The sequence below is a fragment of the Mastigoproctus giganteus genome, chromosome 6 (genome assembly GCF_048544385.1).
Source record: "Mastigoproctus giganteus isolate SK-2022 chromosome 6, ASM4854438v1, whole genome shotgun sequence".
Lineage (NCBI taxonomy): Eukaryota > Metazoa > Arthropoda > Arachnida > Uropygi > Thelyphonidae > Mastigoproctus > Mastigoproctus giganteus.
The window spans coordinates 172,662,412-172,683,669 of record NC_143580.1 but is presented as its reverse complement, the minus strand read 5'-3'; the positions used below and the strand labels follow the sequence as shown (position 1 = coordinate 172,683,669).

General features: G+C 38.4%; 1 protein-coding gene across 2 annotated transcripts in view; it reads right to left on the bottom strand.

The window, feature by feature from the left end:
• The window catches only part of LOC150084753 (uncharacterized), a 328,924-nt gene extending 308,227 nt beyond the window's left edge, over positions 1-20,697 (bottom strand). For both annotated transcript variants that reach the window (XM_090375493.1, XM_090375494.1), the window contains exon 1: positions 20,593-20,697. The gene's annotated coding sequence lies outside the window, so the exon portion shown is untranslated. The remainder of the gene's footprint in view (positions 1-20,592) is intronic.
• Positions 20,698-21,258: the final 561 nt, after the last annotated feature.

Here is a 21,258-nt window from a genome sequence, read left to right as displayed (position 1 = left end):
CTCCACTACCTTGAGTGTAGTACCAGCCAGTTGGTATAATGCTCTGGAGTCACTGCTACCCATATGCATTACTTGCATCTGTCAATGTTAAACTTCAGTTGCCACCTCTCAGCCCATCTGCTCAACTTTTCTATTATACTGAGGTATCTCCCAAATATTCTCAAGGAGGGCAAAAGTGAAACCTTGATGCAGGTATCCAGTTAAGTTTTATTGGATCCCCACCCCAGTTAGTTTCCTTGAACCCTTATTACCTTTTCTATGACCTGAGCAAAGACTCCTGCACTGCCCCTATTAAAATGAACACAATATCCATTAAATATAAATTTCCTTTACTAATTAGGGCAGGCCAAGTTCAGAAAAACTATCCCCCACCGTGTAAACTTCTCTCAAGTGTGGAGTTAAATGGCAAGGCACTCCCATAACATCACTGCTATCATATCTGGACAAATTCGGCAGAATTACTTAACAAATACAGGTCACTGTTGAATAAAAGCAGTGAATTAGGGTTGAATTTGAAAGGGTCTGCAATTCTGCCCAGACACGATAGGAGTGAGTATATGATGAGAGCCTTGTCGATCAATTTGGCACTGGAAAGATTGTGCAAGGCTCAAGGGGTAAAATTTTTTTCAGCCTGGTCTGTACTTGTTAACAGGGATGGGATACACTTAAATAGAAAGGGTGCAAGAATATTTGCTGATGCTATTGAGGCAGTGTTAGGTGGGTTGGAAAACTCCTAGCTTGGGGGGATACAAGGGCTAATAGATTAACAGTAGCCACTGGCAGAGGTGAAAGTGATTCATGCACTGCTTCTATTGAATGAGCAGCAGTCTGCAAAACAAGATGTAGGATATTTCAGAGACTGCTGGGAATCATTGAGGTACAAGTAACACATGGGTTGTGTTAGGATAGCTAAGAATAGGAACAGGTGCATGTATACTTGTGCGTACACCAATGCTAGGAGTTTGGTAAATAAATTTGATGAATTTGAGGTATTGTTCAAACATCAAAGGCAGATATTGTTCGGATATCAGAGATATCGTGTCACACATATACAGGTGACCCCCGCTTAACGCTGATCATTCATTCCGGAAAAACAGAGCGCTAAGTGAATCCGCATTAAGCGAGCGCGCTTTCCCATAAGGTAACGTATGTATTTGTGAGCTGCGGTCGGTGCCATAGGATATTTCCTAATCAATAATAAACGGTAATGAAAAGATGCACAAATATCGGTCAAATATTTACTATTCAAATATTTACACACATAAAATATTCTGCATTACATATGTATAATTATGTGGTAACTACTTGCGTATCAAGAGTAAACTTAAAATTCCAATTAAAATACTGAATTTATTGATTTAATTTAATGGATGAATTTAATCATGAAAAATGTGTGGATTTTGAGTTGAACTTTGGCCCTCTTCCAAATAAACTAAAAGTGGTATTAATTTTAAATGGCCAGCAGCATTACCACCCAACAATCAAGTCAACTGATCCTTCGCCGCTTTGAAACTTGGCATGTTTTTTCTTCTTCAATATGAAACTTCTTTTAGGCATTTGTTTCCACAAAAGTCCTGCTTCATCTATGTTAAAAACTTGTTGAGAAGTATAACACATAATATCCCTCTTCGATAATTTCAATAAGTTCTTTTTGAAAGTTTCGGCTCCTTGATCTGCACTCCTGGATTTTAAATCTATTCTACCAGCCCTTACCAGTTTTAAATGGTTCTTTTTCTTTTTTTTTTTTTTAAGGCAAGTTTTCTTCAGATCATCATATTGGCTAATCTCTTTCTCTCTCTGTCTCTTTTTTTTTTTTTTTTTTTTTTTTTTAATATTTAACTTAACTGAATTCTGCATTGGAATCTTCAATAAAATTAGTCTTTCCATTTCAATCCTAATAGCCGGCCTAGTCCTAGTTTCCTGCAGTGGAACAGCTATCTTTCCCGCTGCAAAAATAAATTCTTTATTTTTTTATAATTGTTCTTACAGTTAAAGTTGCAAGTCCTAAATTATGGCACACATCCGCTTGTCGTTGACTGGAATCGATTCGCTTCAAAACATCTAATTTAATTTTCAAATTCAGTCTTTTTCTTACATTTATAGTCTTCGTACTGTGCCCAGACATTGTTGCTTTTTCATTCCTATCGGTCATTATTAGCTCTTCGAAAATGTAACTGCGTTGGTTGAATTAATTATGATACAATGTTCAAGTAAACTGTCCGTTACACACGATGTCTAATACTGTACGGAGTGATGACTATACTTCGGATAAATGCGTATAATGCAAATATTACAAGCAATATACTTGATCATTTTTTAAAATGTTGATCTCGGAACTACGCAACAAGTCACTGTACTGAAATTAAATTAGCGTGCGAGAAAATTTCACTGGGCGTGGGAAAATCAAGTCGGCATGGGAAATGTTTTAATGCTGTTTTGCTATTCATTTTCAAGCTATCGACTCCATCAAATGAAACGATTTCATTAAATATGTCCAAAATGTCATCTGTAAAAGAGCGTTATAGTCAGATACAGGTTATAATATAAGAATAGCGTTATAGTGAATCAGCGTAAAGCGAACCGCGTTATAACGGGGGCCTGCTGTATAAGGAATGCGAACTGGAATTTGGGGAGTACGATGTGTACAGAAAGGATAGGAAGGGAGGAGGGGTTATGCTATTAGTTAAGAAACACAAAATCCAAGGAAGTGAAGCCAGTGGACATCGCAGGACATTGCAGTGTCGAGTCAGTTTGGTGTGACATAAGCATTGGGAGATCAAAATTGAGAGTAGGAGTGTGCTATAGGCCTAATGACTCTGATGAGTATAATAAGAAACCGTACAGGGAAATAGACTGGGCCAGTAAATCAGAGAGTCTTATAATGGGAGATTTTAATTTCCCAGATATTGACTGGAATTTGGGGGCTGGTTACTAACACACTAGCAGGGCTTTTGTGGATTTATTGGATGATTGTTTTCTACATCAGCATGTTCGGGAGGCAACTAGAGGGAGTAATACTCTTGATCTGATTATCAGTAGTAATTCGTCATGCATTAAGAATCTGCAGATAAAGGAACCACTAGGTGGCAGTGATCACAGTGTGCTCAAGTGGGATTTACTCAAAGAGGTAACTACCATCAGAGATAAAGGGAAGGGTTTTTGCTTTCGTAAAGGTGAGTATGATGGTCTGAGACAGTATTTAAATTCTATACAGTGGGACCAACTGATGATGTTACCAACAGCAAACTCAAAATGGGAAGAATTCAAAGAACTTATTTTGGAAGCTACTAGGCTTTACATACCAACTAAGAAATATTGTTCAAGGTTTAGGCCTAAATTGATGTCAGATGAACTAATAATGCAGAGAATAAAAATGCATGAGATACATATAAATTAATATGTGACACAGAAGCCTATGATAGATAGGAAAACTGCTAGCTTGGGGGGAGACAAAGACCAATAGATTGACAGTAGCCACTGGCAGAGGTGAAAGAGATTCTTGCACTGCTTCTATTAGAATGAGCAGAAGCCTGAAAAACAAGATGCATGGTATTTCAGACACTGCTGGGAGCCATTGCGGTACAAGTAAACACATGGGTTGTGTTAGGGTAGCTAAGAATAGAAACAGGTGCAGGTATACTTGCGTGTACACCAATGCTAGGAGTTTAGTAAATAAATTTGATGAATTTGAGGTATTGCTCAAAACATCGAAGGCAGATATTGTTGGGATATCAGAGACGTGGTGTCACACAGATATAAGGGATGCAGAACTGCAATTTGGGGAGTACAACGTCTACAGAAAGGATAGGAAGGGAGGAGGGGTTATGCTATTAGTTAAGAAACACATAAAAATCAAGGAAGTGAAGCCAGTCGACATCGCTGGACAGTGCAGTGTGGAGTCAGTTTGGTGTGACATAAACATTGGGAGATCAAAATTGAGAGTAGGAGTGTGCTATAGGCCTAATGACTCTGATGAGTATAATAAGGAACTGTACAGGGAAATAGAGTGGGCCAGTAAATCAGAGTGTCTTATAATGGGAGATTTTAATTTCCCAGATATTGACTGGAATTTGGGGGCTGGTTACTCACACACTAGCAGGACTTTTGTGGATTTATTGGATGATTGTTTTCTACATCAGCATGTTCGGGAGGCAACTAGAGGGAGTAATACTCTTGATTTGATTATCAGCAGTGATTCTTCATGCATTAAGAATCTGCAGATAAATGAACCACTAGGTGGCAGTGATCACAGTGTGCTGAAGTGGGATTTACTCAAAGAGGTAACTACCATTAGGGGTAAAGGGAAGGGTTATTGCTTCCGTAAAGGCGACTACGATGGACTGAGACAGTATTTAAATTCTATACAGTGGGACCAACTGATGATGTTACCAACAGCAAATTCAAAATGGGAAGCATTCAAAGAACTTATCTTGGAAGCTACTAGGCTTTACATACCAACTAAGAAATATTGTTCAAGGTTTAGGCCAAAATGGATGTCAGATGAACTAATGAGGCATATGGCAGAGAAGAAAAATGCACGGGATACATACAAATTAACACATGACACAGAAGCCTATGAGAGATACAAGTTGATATGCAACCAAGTTACAAAGGAGGTTAGGCAGGCGAAGGCAGATTACGAGAAATCCTTGGCAAGGGATGCAAAGAAAAACAGCAAAGAGTTCTTTACTTATGTAAACTCTAGAAGGAAGGGGATGAATCAGATTGGTCCACTTGATATTGATGGGTCAACTATTGATGATCCTGCTCAGGTAGCTAACAAACTAAATGAATATTTTGCATCGACATTCACACATGAGGAGTTATTCAGCGAGGGGAATGCCAGAGGTGTATTCAACTCTAGCAGTAAGCTACAGAATCTTGAAATAACTGAGAGTAAAGTGGAGGAGAAACTGTTGAAGATAAACACAAGAAAGGCACCCGGGGTGGATGGGATCTATCCAGTTATATTAAAGGAGGCAGCAAAGGAAGTAAGCAAACCTTTAGCCATAATTATGAGAGCTTCCTTGGACTCAGGGGAGGTACCCATAGACTGGAAATGTGCAAATGTGACCCCAATTCACAAAGGAGGATCAAAGGCTGACACAAGTAATTATAGACCTGTGAGCTTAACTTCTGTTCCAGGAAAATTAATGGAGGCACTGGTTAAAGAAGCACTGCAGGATCATTTAGACAAGACTTCAGTTATAGCTCAGACACAGCATGGTTTTGTTAAGGGGAAGTCTTGCCTGACCAACTTGATTGGATACTATGATGCAGCCACAAAAGAACTGGATGCAGGGAATAACTTTGATATTATATACTTGGATCTTAGAAAGGCTTTTGATACTGTTGCACATGGAAGACTGCTACACAAATTGGAGCAGTGTGACATTGGAGGCAAATTGCTGCTATGGATAAAGGGGTGGTTGAGGGGTAGAAGACAGAGAGTGGTAATCAATGGACACTGCTCATTGTGGACTGATGTTATTAGTGGAGTCCCTCAGGGCTCAGTGTTGGGTCCATTATTGTTTTCTGTATTTATAAATGATATTGATGATGGTATATCGGGCTTAATGTCCAAGTTTGCAGACGATACAAAGGTTGGCAGGGTTGTCAAGGACACTACTGACACTATGCTGCTGCAAAAGGATCTGGAAAGGTTGAGCAGATGGGCTGAGAGGTGGCAAATGAAGTTTAACATTGACAAATGTAAAGTACTACACATGGGAAACAGCAACCCCAGAGCAACGTATCAACTCTGTGGTACTACACTGACAGTGGTAGAGAATGAAAGGGACTTGGGGGTGGTTGTGCAGGCAGATATGAAGTTCTCTGAGCAGTGCAGACGGGCTGCAAGAGTAGCTCATGGAGTATTGTCAATGATATACAGGAATTTTTCCAGCAGGGATAAGGAGGTGATTATTCCATCGTATAAGGCGATGGTCAGGCCACACCTAGAGTACTGTATACAGGTCTGGAGGCCTCATTTCAAGAAGGATGTAGAGCTGCTGGAACGAGTACAGAGAAGGGCAACAAGATTAGTGAATGGAACAAAGGGGTGCTCTTACGAAGAAAGGCTTAAGTTTTGCAAATTACAGTGTCTGGAGACTAGGCACCAGCGAGGTGATCTGATAGAGGTGTATAAAGCCTTGAATGGTTTAAGCATGCTCAATGCTGACGGGATTCTTCCTCTAGCTCAGAAAAATCACCTGAGAGGGCATAAATTTAAATTGAGGAATGACAGATGTAGGATAGACGTGCGGAAATTTGCCTTTAGCCAGCGGGTGGTTGGTTGGTGGAACAGACTTCCATCCCTTGTTGTGGAGGTTGATAGCCTAAATAAGTTTAAGGCTCAGCTGGACAGGTATTTTGAACGAACAGAGGGGTGAAGTGGAAGTGGGTTTTTTTTTTTTTTTTTTTGGCTGATGCTGCATAAGCTTGCTTTCTTGCATCAAATGCCTCTACTAATGCTAATGCTAATGCTAATCAGTTGGTTTGTAACCAAGTTACAAAGGAGGTTAGGCAGGCGAAGGCAGATTATGAGAAATCTTGGGCAAAGGATGCAAAGAAAAACAGCAAAGAGTTCTTTACTTATGTAAAATCTAGAAGGAAGGGGATGAATCAGATTGGTCCACTTGATATCGATGGTTCAACTGTTGATGATCCTGCTCAGGTAGCTAAAAAACTAAATGAATATTTTGCATCAAGATTCACACATGAGGAGTTATTCAGCGAGGGGAATGCCAGAGGTGTATTCGACTCTGGCAGTAAGCTAGATAATGTTGTAATAACTGAGAGTAAAGTGAAGGAGAAATTGTTCAAGATAAACACAAGAAAGGCAGACAGGGTGGATGGGATCTATCCAGTTATATTAAAGGATGCAGCAAAGGAAGTAAGCAAACCGTTAGCCATAATTATGAGAGCTTCTTTGGACTCAGGGGAGGTACCCATAGACTGGAGATGTGCAAAGGTGACCCCAATTCACAAAGAAGGATCAAAGGCTGACACAAGTAATTATAGACCTGTGAGTTTAACTTCTGTTCCAGGAAAATTAATGGAGGCACTGATTAAAGAAGTACTGCAGGATCATCTAGACAAGACTTCAGTTATAGCTCGGACACACCATGCTTTTGTTAAGGGAAAGTCTTGCCTGACCAATTTGATTGGATACCATGATGCAGTCACAAAAGAACTGGATGCAGCGAATAACTTTGATATTATATATTTGGATCTTAGAAAGGCTTTTGATACTGTTGCACATGGAAGACTGCTGCACAAATTGGAGCAGTGTGGCATTGGAGGCAAATTGCTGCTATGGATAAAGGGATGGTTCAGGGGAGAAAACAGAGTGGTAATCAATGGACACTGCTCACCGTGGACTAATGTTATTAGTGGAGTCCCTCAGGGTTCAGTGTTGGGTCCATTATTGTTTTCTGTATTTATAAATGATATTGTTGATGGTATATCAAGCTTAATGTCCAAGTTTCCAGACAATACAAATGTTGACAGAGTTGTTAGGGACACTACTGACGCTATGCTGCTGCAACAGGATCTGGAAAGGTTGAGCAGATGGGGTAAGAGGGGGCAAATGAGGTTTAACATTGACAAATATAAAGTACTACATAAAGGAAACAGCAACCCCAGGGCAACGTATCAACTCTGTTGTACTACACTGACAGTGGTTGAGATGAAAAGGACCTGGGGGTAATTGTGCAGGCAGATATGAAGTTCTCTGAGCAGTGCGACGGGCTGCAAGAGTAGCTCATGATACCTTGTCAATGATAGACAGGAATTTTTCTAGCAGGGATAAGGAGGTGATTATTCCCTTGTATAAGGCAATTAATTGTCAGGCCATACCTTGAGTACTGTATACAGGTCTGGAGGCCTAATTTCAAGAAGGATGTAGAGCTGCTGGAACGAGTACAGAGAAGGGCAACAAGATTAGTAAATGGAACAAAGGGTTGCTCTTATGAAGAAAGGCTTAAGTTTTGCAAATTACAGTGTCTGGAGACTAGGCACCGGCGACATGATCTGATTGAGGTGTATAAAGCCTTGAATGGTTTGAGCATGCTCAATGCCGATGGGATTCTTCCTCTTGCTCAGAATAATCACCTGAGAGGGCATAAATTCAGATTGAGGAAAGATAGATGTAGGATAGATGTGCGGAAATTTGCCTTTAGCCAGTGGGTAGTTGGTTGGTGGAACAGACTTCCATCCCTTGTTGTGAAAGTTGATAGCCTAAATAAATTTAAGGCTCAGCTTGACAGGTATTTCGAACAAACGGAAGGGTGAAATGGAAGTGTTTTTTTTTTGTTTTTTTTGCTGCATAAGCTTGCTTTCTTGCATAATATGCCTCTACTAATGCTAATGCAAATGCTAAATCTGCAGCCACAAGAACATTTTAACCCAAATAGTAACATTTTTTTCAGCATTACCTTATATTTCTGAACTGCACAAATAGTGTCAATAAAGTTGAAGCTGTTTGTGAAAGAAAAACTTTCTCAAAACTGAAAGGTGAAATGAGGTGTGTTACCAACAGCAAAGCAATAGACAGGATTTCTAGTCAGTGGAAGAAGTTGTTAATATATAACAGAAAAAGAGTGGAAGAAAAAACTGAATATAACTAGAAGTGGCTTGGGGGAGGACACAATAAGTGAAGTTAGAAGACTGTTTCCTCTCTGACCATTCACTGCAGATGAACAGTCAGATAGAAATCTGGATACCCAGAAATTTCGATATTTCTAAGGATACCCATGATCCTTAGAAATATCGAAAGTAACTCCTGTTTGACAAACGTTTCCACTAAATTTGTTTAAAGAAGTAATACAACCTGTGGAAATAATTTATGCCAGTTAAATTTTTCAACTCAATATGGTTATCATAAATTAACATTAAAAATATACAAAAACAGAAAAAAAATATTCAGATAATTTCTTCTTAAAATAGTATTGTAAAATTTTACATTTATTGTGAGCTTTGTTGTAGGCAAAAAACATGAAGCTGGAAATCTGGATAAAAGCCAACTGCATTATGGAACATTCCTATCTAGAACAATCTAAGTGCATTTATTGCAAAACCAAGTTTATATAAATAATCAAGATGACCTTAGGAAAATTTAAAACAGTAACCCAAACAAGTAAAAGAGAAACACAGACCTTTCAAATGTCTTTCCTCAATTTATGCTCCCTCAGGTTCATCCCATTTCACATTCTAATAATGCCAGACAGAGAGAGAGAGAGACTCCAATGAAGAACAGACCATCACCAAGTTGTAATATACTCTATAAAACTGAAACCAGCATTAGCAGAAGCATAGGATGGAAAAAAGCAAGCTTGTACAGCATCAGCCAAAAAAAACACCTTCCCATTTCACCCATCCATTCGCTCCAAAGGATTTTCTAGTTCTTTCTTGAATTTATATAAGCTATCAACTTCCACAACAACAGCAATCAATCACCATCTCGCTAAAGGCAAAGTTCCACACATCTACCCTTCAAATGTCTTTCCTCAATTTATGCTCTCTCAGGTGCATAATCTGAGCAAGAGGAAGAATCCCAGCAGCATAGCCTTATACACCTCAATCAGATCTCTTCGCAGCTGCCTAATCTCCAGATGCTGCAATTTGCATTATTTAAGATTTTCTTGGTAAGAGCAACCCTTTGTTCCTCTCACCAATCTTGCTGCCCTTCTCTATACTTGTTCCTGCAACTCTACATCCTTGCTAAAATAAGACCTCCATACTTGTATGCAGTACTCAAGATGTGGCCTGATCATTGCCTTATACAAAGGGATAATCACCACCTTATCACTGCTAGAAAAATTCCTCTATAACACTGATAAGACCACATGGGCTGTTCTGGCAGCCTGCCTGCACTGCTCAGAAAACTTCATATCTGGCTGCACAATAACCTGCCCATTATGGAAGGTGTGTTCGTGGCCATTTGAACAGGCGTTTTGGGCGTCGATGGATTGGCCGTGATGGACCCATTGCCTGGTCCCTACGCTCACCTGATTTATCGAGCCTTGATTTCTTTCTGTGGGGGGCCCTCAAATCTATCATGTATGAATCACCTGTGGAGACAGAAATGGATCTCGTGGCGAGACTCGTCTGCGCTGCTGCTACTATCAAAGAAACTCCAAGTGTGTTCGACCATGTGCGCAAATCCATAGTGTCAGTGTCATGCATGCATCGCGTCTCATTGTGGAACCTTTGAGCATCTGTTGTAACATAATGAAATGCATTCATCTTGTACTCCATTGTTAATATTATGTCAAATAAATGTTTGCCACTAATTACTGTCTTGTGTCATTTCTGCTTCTTGTGCATCTGCTACTACTTTCCCCGTGACGTTTCCGGTTATGGGTTCCTATGCAATTCACATTCCTTTAGATGTTACCTACCTCCCCTAAACGTTTGTACCAATATTTTTGAGACACCCTGTATAACCATTGACTCCATTATTTTCCCCAGAATATAAGTTAAACTAACAATTCATGTCACTGTTTTTATCCATCTTTCTGAATTGGGATATATTTGCCAATCCCCAGTCAATGGGGACTGCTCCTGAATCCAAGGATATTCTCTCATAATTATCGTTAAGGGTTTGTTTACTTCCTTTGCTGCCTCCTTTAATATAACTGGATAGATACCTTAATTTCAACAATTTATCCTCCACTTTGCTCTCAGTTATTACAAAATCCTTTGGCTCCCTGTTAGAGTCACTACTCATATGTGAATGCAGATGCAAAATATTCATTCAGTTTTCCAGCTACCTGAGCAGGGTGATTAACAGTCGAACTATCAATATCAAGTAGACCAATCTGATTCACCCCATTCCTTCTAAGGTTTACATAAGTAAAGAAGTATTTATTGTTCCTCTTTGCATCCTTTGGCAAAGATTTCTTGTAATCTGTTTTCGCTTGCCTAACATTCTTTGTAACTTGATTACAAACTAGCTTATATCTACCACAGTCTTCTGTGTTGTCTGATAATTTATACGTATCCCATGCCTTTTTCTTCTCTGCCACAAGTCTCATTATTTCATCTGACATCCATTTAGGCCTAAACCTTGAACAGTATATCTTAGTTGGAACAAAAATCCTAGTAGTTTCCAAGATAACTTCCTTGAATGCTTCCCATTTAAAATTTGCTGTTGGTAATATCATCAATTGGTCCCACTATATATAATTTAAAAAATGTCTGAGACCACTGTAGTCACCTTTACGAAAACAAAAAAAAAAACCTTTCCTTCACCCTTGATGGTAGTTACATCTTTAAGTCAATCCCACATCACTACAATTGTTCACTGCCACCTAGTGATTCCTTTATCAACTGTTGATGATCCTGCTCAGGTGGCTAACAAACTAAATCAGTATTTGGCATCTACATTCACCCATGAGGAGTTATTCAGGGAGGGGAATGCTAGAGGTGAGTTAAACTCTGGCACTGAGCTAGTTAATTTTGTAATAAACAAAATTAACACTGAGAGGAAAGTGGAGGAGAAATTGTTGAAGATAAACATAAAAAAGGCACCCAGGGTAGATGGGATCTATCCAGTTATATTAAAGGAGGCAGCAAAGGAATTAAGCAAACCCTTAGCCATAATTATGAGAGTTTGTTTAGACTCAGGGGAGGTACCCATGGACTGGAGATGTGCAAATGTGACCCCAATTCACAAAGGACGATCAAAGGGCGACACAAGTAATTCTAGACCTGTTAGTTTAACTTCTGTTCCAGGGAAATTAATGGAGGCACTGGTTAAAGAAGCACTGCAGGATCATCTAGACAAGACTTCAGTTATAGCTCGGGCACAGCATAGTTTTCTTAAGGGAAAGTCTTGCCTGACCAATTTGATTGGATACTATGATGTGGTCACAAAGGAACTGGATGCTGGGAATAACTTTGATATCATATATTTGGATCTTAGAAAGGCTTTTGCTACTGTTGCACATGGAAGACTGCTGAACAATTTGGAGCAGTGTGGCACTGGAGGCAAATTGCTGCTATAGATAAAGGAATGGTTGAGTGGGAGAAGACAGAGAGTGGTAATCAATGGACACTGCTCATTGTGGACTAATGTTATTAGTGGAATCCCTCAGGGTTCAGTGTTGGGTCCATTGTTGTTTTCTGTAGTAGTAGTAGTAGTAGTAGTGGCATGTGATGCAAGAAAGCAAATGTATCAGCTTATGCAGCATCAGCCAAAAAAAAAAAAAAAAAAAAAAATCACACCATTCCCTCCAAATGCCTGTCCAGTTCCTCCTTAAATTTATTCAACCTATCAACTTCCACAACAACAGATGGAAGTTTGTTCCAGCAATTAACCACCCGCTGGTTAATTGCTTCCACTTGTTTGTAATCTGAACAAGTGGAAGGATCTCATCAGAATTCAGCGTGCTCAACCCATTCAAGGCCTTATACACCTCAATCAGATCACCGTGCAGGTGCCTAGTCTCCAGCCACTGCAATTTGCAGAACTTAAGCCTCTCTTGGTAAGAGGATCCCTTCATTCCCCTCACCAATCTTGTTGCCCTTCTCTGTACACGCTCAAGTAAATCTACATCCTTCCTAAAATGAGGCCTCCAGACCTGTACGCAGTACTCAAGCCGTGGCCTGACCATTGCCTTATACAGAGGGATAATCACCTCCTTTTCCCTGCTAGCAAAATTCCTATATATCATTGACAAAACCCCATGACCTGCCCTGGCAGCCTGTCTGCATTGCTCAGAAAACTTCATATCTGACTGCACAATTACTCCCAGGTCTTTTTAAATTTCTACCACCTTAAGTGTTGTACAACACAGTTGGTACATTTCTCTGGGGTTACTTCTACCCATATGTAGTACTTTGCATTTGTCAAGGTTAAACTTCAGTTGCCACTTCTTAGCCTATTTGCCCAAATTATCTAGATCCTGTTGCAGTAGCACACTGCCATTACTGTTATTAACAACCCTGCCAACCTTTGTATCATCTGCAAACTTCGACATTAAGCCTGATATACCTTCATCAATATCATTGATAAATATACAAAACAACAGTGGACCTAACACCGAACCCGGTGGGACTCCACTAATAACATTAGTCCAAGAAGAGCAGCACCCATTGATTACCACCCTCTGTCTTCTAGCACTTAACCATCCTTTTATCCATTGTAGCAACTTACCCTTAATACCATTCTGCTCCAATTTGTACAATAGTCTTCCATGCGCAACAGTGTCAAAAGCTTTCCTGAAATCCAAATATATGATATCAAAATTATTTTTCGCATCCAGTTCCTTTGTAACCACATCATAATATTCTATCAAATTTGTCAGACAAGACTTTCCCTTAACAAACCCATGCTGTGTCTGAATTATTGCTGCAGTCTTGTCTAGATGATCCTGCAATGCATCTTTAACCAGCGACTCCATTATTTTACCCGGAACAGAAGTTAAACTGTATTTATAAATGATATTGATGATGGTATATCAAGCTTAATGTCCAAGTTTGCAGACGATACGAAGGTTGGCAGGGTTGTTAAGGACACTAATTGCAGTACGTGGCTGCAACAGGATCTAGAAAAGTTGAGCAGATGGGCTAAGAGGTGGCAAATGAATTTTAACATTGACAAATGTAAAATACTACATATGGGAAGCAGTAACCCCAGAGTGACGGATCAACTCTGTGGTAATACACTGACAGTGGTAGAGAACGAAAAGGACCAGGGGGTAATTGTGCAGGCAGATATGAAGTTCTCTGACAGTGCAGACGGGCTGCAAGAGTAGCTCATAGTGTCTTGTCAATGATATATAGGAATTTTACTAGCAGAGACAGGGTTTTGATTTGATTTTGGTTTTATTGGCGCAAAAACAGCAGAGACAGGGAGGTGATTATCTCGTACAAGGCAATGGTCAGGCCACACCTAGAGTACTGTATACAGGTCTGGAGCCCTCATTTTAAGAAGGATGTAGAGCTGTTGGAATGCATACAGAGAAGGGCAACAAGATTAGTGAATGAAACAAAGGGTTGCTCTTACGAAGGATTAAATTTTGCAAATTACAGTGTCTGGAGCCTAGGCACCTGCAAGGCGATCTGATTGAGGTGTATAAAGCCTTGAATGGTTTGTGCATGCTCAATGCCAATGGGATTCTTTCTCTTGCTCAGAATAATCACCTGAGAGGGCATAAATTCAAATTGAGGAAAGACAGATATAGGATAGATGTGTGGAAATTTGCCTTTAGCCAGCTCATAGTTGGTTGGTGGAACAGACATCCATCCCTTATTGTGGAAGTTGATAGCCTAAATAAATTTAAGGCTCAGTTGGACAGGTATTCCGAACGAACGAAGGGGTGAAATGGGAGTGTATTTTTTGGCTGATGCTGCATAAACTTGCTTTCTTGCATCATATGCCTCTACTAATGCTAATGTAGTCTTACTAGAGGTAATTATAGTATGTGCCATGGAGTGTCTTCTTCACCCATATTTCTGTCCTTGTTTCTTCTGGCTATATGAGTGTGGTTGCCTTGTTGAGGTTGAGTGTTGTGTGCCATTTGTCTATCCTTCTTATGGCTTGGTAGATTGGGGCTATATTTTCCCGGAAGTAATCCTGCAGGTTCATAATCACCTTCATCTAGTGCTCACTCAATGAGGTCAGTCATTCCCTCCCCCTTCTTTACGGACTATGGTCAGTCTCTCGATGGCCAATTCCAGTGGTGCTGTCATTTTTTAATTTTTTTTTTTAAATTAATTGTATTTAATATATGTATACCCCATAATGGGATATAGCTTGGAATTTATTTGATTACCGCCATATGTAGCAATTGAAATGGCCCATTTTTCAGAGCCATTACTATCTTCTTTCCCTATACATGCAATTTCATTAAAAATATGTTTTTTGTTCTTCTACAATTCTGTTTTTGCTATTTCACTATCGAGAAGCATATTTCAGAACATCACACCTAAACATCAGCAGCATGACTCACAGGAAGATTATTCAGCACTTATATCATCATCACTATGAAACGTTACATCTGTTTTTGCATTTCTTTCTATGAACTGCACCATGTCTTATGCTTATTTGTTTGCAATTGTTGTCTGATTACCTCACATTTCCCACTGCTTACAATATTAATTACCTTTACACAAAAATCAATGAAAAATCATACACTACAGAGAACACTATTATCACAATTTTCTACCACAACACACCTGAGAGTCAGTTAAGCAAAAATTCACATTAAAAAAAAAAAAAAAATTTCCAATTTTAACATAATTTTATTATTTTCCTTTGTGAAAGGAAAATGGTTAAAAATAAAGTTATTGAAAAAGACAGAAAGACAGTAATGAATTATGTGATAACAGCAATGCAGAGAAGGGTCAAATAGAGTATATAAAAAAAAAAAGACTGATTCACCTTCATAAATCTGGAGATTTAGCAGTTGTGCATTTATAACAGTGACAATTTTGTCTTCATTTTCTTTCTCTTCTCAGAACCTTAGACTTCAATCAGGTGCTCTCTAAGGTGACTAGCTGAAACCCACACAATCAAGTATCCCACATATAAGACCTCTTGCAGATCCCACCCTGCAGGTTGCCCACCTCTGAATACTCTCAAGAAGATCAATGTGTGTTTTAGGCGCATTATCTATAGCTGGATGTAGTATTCCAAATATGGACTTACAATTGCCTTATACAATGGGATTATGATCTCCCTATCTCGAAAAAGCAAAGTATGGTCATGAAAAGAATGGCTTCTGCATGTTTTGTCTGAATAATTACTGCAGACTTGTCTAGATGATCCTGCAATGCTTCTTTAAACAGCGACTGCATTATTTTCCCTGGAGCAGAAGTTAAACTAACTGGTCTGTTATTACTGATGTTACCCTTTGATCCCCTCTGTGAACTGGGGATACATTTGCACATCTCCAGTCTATAGGAACTTTCTCTGAGTCCATGGATGCTCTCATAATTATGGCTAAGGGTTTTCCTAATTCCTTTGCTGCCTCCTATAACTGGATAGATCCCATCCAGCCAAGGTGCCTTTCTTATTATTAGCCATACGGTGCAAAGAAGCCTGAGGCTTATGCTGCACCAGCCGAGAGAGAGAGAGAGAGAGAGAGAGAGAGAGAGAGAGAGAGAGAGAGAGAGAGAGAGAGAGAGAAAAGTAGAAGGGAATCACCAAGAAAGAGAATAATGATGATATCCAGCTGAGGACCCTGGGTGTGCCAAGTCCATACTCATCAGATGTGAGCCCCTGGGCCCCTCCAATTTGCTCTCATTATTACGAAATCATTAAGCTCCCTGTTAGAGTTCAATAAGGCTTTTCATACTGATGTTTTTTACCTCAACACATGTTCATTCTTGTGGTGTTTCTTAGCTGCCAAGAAACTGTAATAACAATGGCAATAAACATCGAGATGATCAACTCAGTATCAATAGCTAACAGTCTTAACACTGAGACATTAAACTAAAATGTAGTAGTAGTAGTGGCATGTGATGCAAGAAAGCAAGTGTATGAGCTTATGCAGAATCAGCCAAAAAAAAAAATCACACTGTTCCCTCCAAATGCCTTTCCAGTTCCTCCTTAAATTTATTTAACCTATCAACTTCCACAACGACAGATGGAAGTTTGTTCCAGCAATTAACCACCCGCTGGCTAAAGGCAAATTTCCGCACATCTATTCTACATCTGTCTTTTCTTAATTTGAATTTATTTATTTTAAAGTTAATTCACTAAAAGCACATTTTTGTTATTTCATATGTGAATAATGTGCAAAATATCAGTTGCAAATATGACAAATGTAGGGGACCATCTACAAGGTTTTCTTCAGGGCAGTGAATATAATACACTTAATTCTGTTTTTACATGATAGATACGTTCCTGAAAAATACATGTAAAAAAAAATTGTGTGAAAAAAGACATTGTATTTATGGAAGAAAAGAAGATTGGTTCCAGATCTAAAAAATCAGTAAAAATAATTTAAAAAAAAAAAAAACACACAAAAATTTGTTTTAAGCTTATTATTTTATTTCAACAAAATACACATGTAATAATATGTAATGAAAATGTATTAAAGTAAATTTGTATGCATACGAAATGAAAAAAATTCTTCATGAACAAAAAAAATCTGTTTTACACATAACAAGATTTTATTCATTTTCACTTTCTGATAATAAACAGTGCATACGTTTGCGTACGACTGGAATATCACTGCTATCACTAGAAATGTTGTGGACATCGTCTTCTTCCTCTATTAATGAAATTCTTTCTGTGATCTCTTGAGCAAAATCAGCATGAGTCTCCTCTGGTGCTGATGTTTCACCGGTTTTACGAACAAATTCAGTTATTATTTGTTGTGTTTGTGTTTTGGTTAGGCTGTTATATAATTCTCTGTAAGAGGCTGTCAACAACTTCAGTTCACGTTGAAACTTCCCAACACGTTCCTCATTAGGGTCATGTTTGACAAAATGATTACCTAATTTTCTGGCCAGTTCCAGACCTTCTTTTATTAAATCTGCATTTAGAACATGATCATTTTCTTCATTATCACTACGTTCTGTGGGATAAGGAGTCCCAAAGTCAACCTCTAATATTTCATCTTCGGTTAGGGCTTTGTCGGTTAACAATTCATCAATATCTTCAAACGATAGATCATCGAATCCTTCTCCACCAATTTTGTGTGCCATTGTAATGATGTTGGGAAATTCGGTCGTATTAGGGATGATGGGATCTTTGCTTTTTACACATTGTGGCCAAACCGCTTTCCAACATGCATTTGAAGTTGCTGGTTTTAATTCAGTTAATGCTAATCCAACTTGATTGATACAATCCATAATTGAGAATTTCTTCCACACATCAATGACTGTTAGTGTTTCATCATTCAGTTTGTCCAAAGCATGTTGGAATGTTCGTTTTACGTAGTATGTTTTAATTGTCACAATTATACCTTGGTCTAGCGGTTGTATCAAAGATGTAGTATTAGGTGGCAGAAATAAAATTTCTACGTTTGGGTGTTCCAAGACAGGATGGCCAGGTGCATTGTCAAGAATCAGAAGAATTTTAAATTCAAGACCTTTCAAATTCATATAACGTCTAACTTCTGGGACGAAATATTTGTTGAACCATTCTGTACAGATAGCAGTGGTTACCCAGGCCTTCTTGTTTGCCATCCAATGAACAGGCAGTTTATTGATATCTACACCTTTCATTGAACGTGGGTTTAGAGCTCGATTTACCAGCAGTGGTTTCAACATACGATCTCCTGAAGCATTAGAGGAAAATAATAAGGTCACATGATCCTTAGCTACCTTAAAACCACCAGCAGTTTTCTGCGATTTGGCTACATACATTCTGTTCAGCATTCGTTTCCAGAAGAAACCAGGTTCATCTGCATTCCACACTTGATCAGGAGTGTATCCTCCATCTTCAATAATTTTTGCAAGTCCCTGCAGGAATACTTTAGCAGCCAATTTATCTGCAGATGCAGTTTCACCTTTATTTTTTATATTATCCTTTTAAGAAACCCTGTCATCCAACCTGTACTCGCAGAAAATTCATACTTTCTGTTTAACTGAGATGAAGTGCTTGGCTCCTTTTCTTTAATCTGTCTGTATATTCTTAGTGCTGTTTGCTTGATGGCATTTCCATCTACTGGTACTCTTTTTTGTGACTGATCTTCTATCTACATTACCAGAGCCTTTTCCGTTTTTTCCATGACAATATCTCTTGTATATGATGATGAATTAACACTTACTTTTGTTCCAGAACATACCGACTTCCTAATTGCAGCTTCATTTTTCTTAATAGTTCTTACAGTAGCTTCATGTACACCAAAATGCTTTCCTACAGACGTAGCCCCTTGTCCAGTTGCAAGATGATTCTTAAAATTTGAATTTTAAGTTCCAAAGAAATCGCTTTCCTTTTCATTTTGGTAATAGACGAATTATTCGACATTATATAAGGGCTACCGAAAAATATCTCAGTTAATAAAAAAAGGTATGAAAAATAAGTAAACTTACAATTTATTGACTATCGGCAAAATTAATAAATTTATATGTGCACAAATTTCACTAAAGATTCTTTCACTTTGAAATAGAGCTTACTACAAAATGTCTTCCGAGGATACAATGCACAAATACCGTAGATATGCACCAAATTCAATAAAAACGTTGATGATTCATAGATACCTAGACGTAAAAAAAAGTAAAGTAAAGTGCAGCCATTATCAACCCACTGCAGGGTGGAAGCCTCCTCAACAATTCATGCTGAGGGAAATGGACCATAATCTGCCACGCTGGTCCAGTGCGGGTTGGCAGATCGACCGTATTCAGCAGTCAGGGGCTTGAACCCCGGTCTACTCAAAGAGCGTGTGCTACTGCACTCCCGCTCCTGCCCACTCGGCTACGGAGGCACACATTGGTAAACAAAAGCACACGTTTCAAAATGCACACACTAGCTGTTATCCAATCTATTGGTGCATGTAATATAGAAATGATACTAATATGCCACAAATAAAAAAAAAATTTCTTAGAATTTAGGCAAAAAAAAATTCATAGAAATTGTGTTAAATCAAAATGACTCGCGTAAAAATAGAATGAAATATTTATTTTGAATTCGTGTTAAATCAAATTCGTGTAAAAAAAGTTTGCGCAAAAACAGAATTAGGTGTATATTTTTTAATCCTAGGAATATAGTATTTCATCCCAGGAATAAAAAAATTCCCTACTGTCTAAGATGAACTACACACAAGGATGTAGGCAGACTTTTAAAAAAAACGTCTTACAAGTAGTAGGTCACTGATACATCCATTGATGATCCGTGAATATGTTTGTGTGAATGGTCTCTTCTAGAATGGTCTCCTAAGAATATGACTGATGATGGTACAATGTGTAATACTATATTTATCATTATTTATGTATCTTATCTATTTACCTTGTAATTATCTATTTCTTTATGTACTAACACCTGCTTACTTGTCATTTTATGTTTATCTATATACGTATACCAATGAATAACATTCATTTACTACCTAATAATTCTTATTAAATTGTGCTCAGTGCCATCATAAATCCCTAGCCATGATGAGAATTTTGTGCAGAACTCCAACTCGCGTACCACAATGAATAGATGTGATAACAGAGAAGTAAGATACTCTTTTTATGACCCCATAGGTCTACCACGGTAGTGCTCGATGGCTGGTTTGGTTTTTTTTTTTTTTTGGTAGTTGTTGGCGCATCGGCTTCTGTGGCCATGTTGCACCTCCCAAGGTTTTTGCAGTACTTTGATCCAAGCCCGAGGCGGGAATCGAACCCGCGACCTTTGGGTTGCCGGGCAGGTACTTTACCCACTCGGCTAGCCCGGTCGGCGGCTGGTTTGGTTTGGTTTGGTATGGTATGGTATGGTTCTTATTAAAGATCACTTGGGGCTGGTGTGGGCATAAATTATAGTTTCAGTTTTGATACAGTATTTATAATTTTGAAATCTATAATTGAATATCCCCCACTGTGCAGATTCACAATCTTGTTTATTACAAATGTTACGAAAAAGATTAACAGAAATAAAACATTACGATTTCAGTGTTATTTATCGGCTTATAGTAGTAAATTCCATAATACCTCATTTTCTTCCAGTAAGTTTTCGAGATAACGTAAACTTCCATTACTTAATAATTTGAAAACAAAATTAATGTAAATAATTCAAACATCAAACGTTACAAGATGACACCATCGGAATAGTGAAAACCACACATAACAAACAAACACGCCAACCATAATTCTCTGGAATATATCAAAAACAAACCCAATCTGCGCAACCAATAAAATCTAACTCTTAGGTACAACTCTAACGGTCATTACCGGAAACAATCTCGAAATATATAATTGATATTGGCAGTTATTCAGCATGAGCCAGGTGCTGATAAGGCGTCGATATAACAGCTATACTATAACTTGTCAATAAACTGTGTATATTCATGGTCTCTTTTGCCTATTTTTATGGATGAAAAACTATAATGTTCTTATTTCAGACCGAACAACCGGACGATATGAACAAAAAAAAACAAAAAAAAAAAACTCATAAAAATTCCTACCTCTGCAAAGGACAACCAAAAGTAGATTCAGCCTTCATGTCTTGTATGGTTTAGCTACATTTTTGAAAAAGTAGCTTAGTACAGCTACTTTTCCTTGAAAAATTGCTAGATATACCTAAAAGAGTAAAAACTATCATACTTGTTGCGGTCCCATGATTTTCTAAAAGGAAAGGAAAAAGTCTAGGGAAAATAA